The sequence below is a fragment of the Polypterus senegalus genome, chromosome 16 (genome assembly GCF_016835505.1).
Source record: "Polypterus senegalus isolate Bchr_013 chromosome 16, ASM1683550v1, whole genome shotgun sequence".
Lineage (NCBI taxonomy): Eukaryota > Metazoa > Chordata > Cladistia > Polypteriformes > Polypteridae > Polypterus > Polypterus senegalus.
In genome coordinates this window covers 73,525,787-73,531,786 of record NC_053169.1, presented here as the reverse complement: position 1 = coordinate 73,531,786, position 6,000 = coordinate 73,525,787, and positions in this window count along the sequence as shown.

Genomic DNA, 6,000 nt, shown 5'->3' with positions numbered 1-6,000 from the left:
TCTTCTTTTGCCAAAAGATTTTTTTATCTAATAGAGAGATATATGTATATACAGTATGTGCACATATATATTGTGACCAGTAACGGGTGCCACCAAGCTCCAAACACTTCAACACACCAACACCAATATAAGTTCAGTTTCAAATAATGGTTTATTTTAACCAACCTTTGTACATAGACTCCACAAATATAATTCCTCTTTCTCCATTTCTCCACCTTTCTTCCTTTTCTCACTCTCCAGATGATCGTTGTCCACTGCCTGGATGAGACTAAGTGGCTCCTTTAATGCCAGACCTGGGAGCATTTCCAGTGTTACAAGACAACCGGCAGGAGGTACGTCCAGGTCAAGAGGTAGTTCCCTGAAGTGGGTATGATTTGTTTCTGCAGCTCCCCCTGGTGGCCCAGTTGGAGTATCACAGGGTTGCACTACTGGACTACAACTCCCACCCAGCCCCGTAGTATTCCATGTTGGCACCATAGTCCAGGAGGACTGCCACCTGCTGTAGCAAAATAGTCCATTTAAATAGTCTCCCTCCGTCCTTCCAGCTGGGTAAGGGACCTTGAACCATCTTGGCTGGAATGCCAGTCCATGTCTACTGTCCATTACAATATAATTATATATTGTGACCAGCAGCAACGAGGCACTTGGGAACAGAAATAATTGTTGGTGTACAACCCCAGGAAACCCTATTTACTGTAGCTTAAACACAATTGACTAAAAAATTATCACAAATAAGGTGCATGAGGCACAATAGAAAAGATGCCGATGCTTAGTCAGCCAAAAGCAAGCTTTTTGTCTTTTATTCTATAAGTCATATCATACTAGGGTCCTATATGGTTCTGAGACAACACCTTCTTGGATTGCCACTTTCTGTGGCAAAATGACCAGGAGCCTCATGTATAAACGATGTATACTAACAAAAATGCTGCGTACACCCATTTCCATGCTCACATTGTGATGTATAAAAACTAAACTTGTCATAAAGCCACTCACATTTTCACACTATCTCTATCCCTGGCATACGCAAGTTCTCCGCTCAGTTTTGCAAACTGGCAGCACTCAGTGTCAAAGCAGTGCTACTGCTCCTGTGTGGGGCCCCTTTATTTTTGAGATTCACATCCCTGACGCAGCTTTATCAAATACACTGAAATTAACCAAATATCGTTTATTAGTTTAAGGCATCTGATTGTAATCAACCCGAACCATATAATGGTGCACAGAATGGCCAAACTATTCCAAATAGTATAGCTGCTTTAGCGTTGTCACTGTCAGTGCACCACTCAGAGTATTTAACCCACTCTATCTGAGTGTGGAATCACAGCTGTACAACAGCTGATAGAATTAATGAGATACAGCATCAAGAACACGCTGCCTGTGCCATGTGCGCAGTCTATTTGAATTGTTCCGTTACGGCAAACGCTTCAGTGCCTTTCCTGTAGGGACCTCGCTGTTCAGAAGCAGTTTCACCCCAACAGCTTCAAACGCACTCAATCAGTCTATCAAGTACCTCTTGTTGAACTGTTTGTACTTATAAGTACAATCACCTCACTGTAAACTTGCACTACAGTTGTAATATTGCACAACCTGAGCCCATTATAAAATGCGTATTTACATATGATGGCGACTGGCTTCTAAGTTGATTTAGATTTCCAAGCGCTATCTTCTTGGAGCTGTTGATATCATTTTTAAGATGAAATACAGTAAAGCATGTTAATTACATTATACAGATGAGTTTTAAATTTCATTAAAATAACATATATTGTTAATAATTAAACATGTGAGGACACGATGGACAGCAGTAGTGACTAGCTGGCACCCCGTTCAGGGATTGTTCCTGCCTCGTGCTGTATGCATGCTGGAATTGTCACAACCCTGGATAGATAGATGGATGCAATAATTAAACATGTACCACGAAGATGTTACAATGTTCCATGAAAGTTTTGAAGAATTGATGTTCTAAGCTTACAGATGGCTTGGCAACTATTACAGAGCTGATTGTTTGGCAATTGGTTACTTGGAGAAAGAAAAGGAAGGACAGGAATTGAGGGTTAGTATGACAGAGAGAGACAGTACTGCTGCAATAAATTATTTCATTGAAGGTCGTGCATGGTGCAGCAAGCATCTTGCGGGAGGCAGGAACAATCTCTGGACAGGGCGCCAGCTCATCGCTAGTACTGCACCACCATGTCCCCATGTTTAATACATGCTTTAATTCCTATACTGAAAATGGTATCAAGTATACATCTTAGTATTTAAATTGTTCAGAGAGGTGTCATATCATGAATGTAATGTATTCTGTGCCCTGTTGGCAGAAGAAAAAGCCCATTTACACACATAGAGTACATAGAAGAACATATACAATACGAAAAGCATTTAACATGCTACTTTAGTTATGATGGGATTTGAGAAACTAGTAAATTAAATGATTTCAAGATGAAGTTTATGACGTTCTACTTTAATGACAAAATAAACTACGTGATTAAAGTGGAAATTTTGAGATTAAAGTTGACATTTGGACATTTTTTTCAACTGTGTCCCTATTTTGTTTTTCTTTTTTCACATGACACTCGGACGGTGGGCTATGACTCGCCTTTTCACGGCGACTTTGATATCCGACCACTTCTTATTTATTTGCACTTTGCAACTTTCTGAACTTGAACTTTCGAGTTTCTCCGCCACTCTGTCACTCGATCAACTTCCTTTTCTTGATTATATCACTTGTCACAAACTCCACACAGAGCCATAGCAATGTTTGGGGCAGCCACCCGTATATTTGGTTTCCTGGCTGCAAATTGATATAAATGATAGCACTGCTGTGCACAAAACCAAGTCCAAAACAGAACTGAGGGAATAGGGAAAAGGTGGAGGCTTTTAAAGGGGAAGACAGGAAGTGAGGTCAAAGGGGTCGGGCTCATAAGGGCCTTCAGCCATAGGCTCGAGCCTGGACGTGACATCACAGGGGCCGGAGCCGGCAAGGTCTTCTTCCATAGGCTTGGACCTGGAAGTGAAGCAAGGCCAGGTGGAATCTCCCGTGAATGGTATGCAGAAAAAGGAGAAAAAGAATCAGTGCACTCTGCCACATCCCGGTATGATTCGGAATTGCCCTTACTCAAGCCCTTTAGCTGCCTCCCATGCACACGTATGTGACACACTGCTTAAACCAACAAATAGTACTTTTTCCCTTGCCTCTACCTGGTATTCACTGATTCTTCTTTTTCCCTGTGCTTTTGCCATTGTCTTTTCACAGAACGCAAAACATAAGGGGCTATTTATATTGATTTGCATATTCAAAGAGGCGTAATTCTGGGAGGAGTCTGGATGGGGTGGCAGGCCCATGCATGAGCGTTACATTTCACGCTGACCGAGATTTATGTAGCTAAAGAACGTGGAAGTTGGCATTCTCACTGATTTACGCATCTGGATTTTTTTGTGTGTACGCACATTTCCGCTTTTGTCCATATGCCATGTTTTATTGTGAATTCTATGCACGGTGTTATGCATGAGGCCCCAGAAGAGGTGGGTCTTGTTTCAAACATCATCGACAACTTCACATGCCCTATATAGTGAATTCAGGAAGTGTTTAGACCCCCTCATTACCTGTACACTTTATTGTGTTTTATATTTCATTTTAAATGGATACATTTACCATTTATCCCCATCAACCACACTCAGTAACCCATAATGTCTAAGTGAAAACATATTTTAAGAAAGGTTTGCAAAAATTATTACAAATTAAAAACTGAAATCTCTCATTTATATTAGTATTTACACCCTTTGCTGTGGCACTCCAAATTGTGGAGTCTGTTTGCTTTAATTATCCTTGAGATGTGTCTAAAACCCGTGGAAGTACACATGTTACAAAGTACACTGAATTGTTTAGAAAGGCACACGCCTGTGTATATAAGGTCCCATAGTTCACACTGCATATCAGGACAAAAACCAAGCCATGAAGTCAAAGGAACCTCCGCCATCAAAATTGTGGTGAAGCATTGATCACAACAAGGGTATAAAATCATTCTGAAAGCTTTGAATGTTCCTGGGAGCACAGTGGCCTTCATCAAAATTGAGTTGGCAAACCTGGAGTTCTATAAATAAAATGGGATATGAGGTGTGGGGTCAAATTTGGGGGCTATTTTAGAAGTTACTTTAACCAATATAAAAACACTCAAACATTTTGAGTTTGCCATTCACAAGGAGCATCTGCTGATGTGAAGCGTGGCTTGAAAAAAATGATCTCAAAAGATCCACAATACAGAGTTGTTGATTTAAATAAAGATGGAAAGGGCAATAAAGTAATTTTAAAGACCTTAGGTCTTAATCAGCCCAGAGTTAGATAAATTATGTATAAATTGAGACGACTCAGTAATGTGGCTACTCACCCTAGAAGTGGGCACCAGCAAAGGTGACTTGGAAGAAACAATATAGAATGCTCAATTAGGTAAAGTACCACCCTACAGTGATATCTAAAGACTTGATGAAATGATTGGAATGGGTTAACATCCATCTCTGTTCAAGAGTCTACCATGTGCAAAACTGTAATCAAGCATGCTGCCAATGGAAGAACACCAAGGAGGAAGCTGCTGTTCCTCCACACAAATCATAGCTACACACCCAAAGTTTGCCAAGGACCACCTTCACACTCCATAATGCTATTGGGAAAATGTTTTATTGACTGACAAAATTAAGGCTGAATTGTTCAATAAATATTATACACGTCTGATTTGTAGTTACCAGAAGCACTTATTAGAGATTATTGGTGTCAAAGGAGGTGTGACCAGTTATTAAATTCAAAGGTTCTCTTACCTTTTCCACAGAATATTTGATGATGTGTTTAACAAAGACAAAAGATTATATTTGTGTCTGTGTTATTAGGTTATTCAGATTGTGTTTGTCTATACTTGTGACATGGCTGAAGATTAGATCACATTGTACGACCAATTAATACAGAAAACCATGTAATTCCAAAGGGTTCACATACTTTTTTATGTCACTGTATATCAGCCATAGCTCACAAGGGTATATAACCATTTCTAAAGCTTTGAATGTTCCAAGGAGCATATTGGCCTCAATTATTGTGAAATGGAAGACGTTTGGAAACATTAGCACTCTTCCTACAGTTGGCTGAAATGCCAAACTGTGTAACAGGTCAAGAAGGACCTTGGTAAAGAAGATGATAAAGAACCTAATGGTCTCTTTAACATAGCTCAGAACTCCTCTGCTGAGATAAGAGAGCCTGTCGGAAGGACAACCATCTTAGCAGCACCCCATCAATCAGCCCCCTTGGACTCTGACAGCATGAGGAAAAAGATTATCTGGTCTGATGAGACAAAAATCAAATTCTTCGGGCAGAACTCCAAACATTTTATCTGGTGAAGGCCAGGCACTGCTCATCATCTGCTTAATATTATTGGTGAAGCATGCTGGTGGCAGCATCATGTTATGGGGGCGGGTCAGAATTGAAGAAAGGGTAAATGTAGTCAAATATATAAAAGTCCTTGAAGAAAACCTGCTCCAGAGTAAAGGAGACTGGGGAGAAACGTTCAGCATGACAATGACCTGAAACTTACAATAAACACAAACCTATAGACTCCTGAAGATTGCAGCTTACAGACACCTCCCATGCAGTCTAACGGAGCTTGAGAGGATCTGCCAGGAAAAATGGTATAAACTGCCCAATTCCTGGTGGGCACAGCTCAGAGAGACCCAAGAAGGTGTGAAGCTGTAACTGCTGACAACGGTGCTTCTACAAATTGCTGAAGTAAGGGTCTGAATACATATATGACTGAGATATTTCAGTTATTGATTGTTAATTTGGAAACCTTTCTGAGAATATGTTTTCACTGTTTAACGGGTTATAGAGTGTAGCTTGCGGGTCGAATATGGCATATTTATTCAATTAAAATTAAATCTACAGTATAAGTTTAACTACTTTCTGGATGCACTGTATAGTACGATGTTATATTGGGTTACCATAGTGTATTTCACGACCCAAAAAAATTA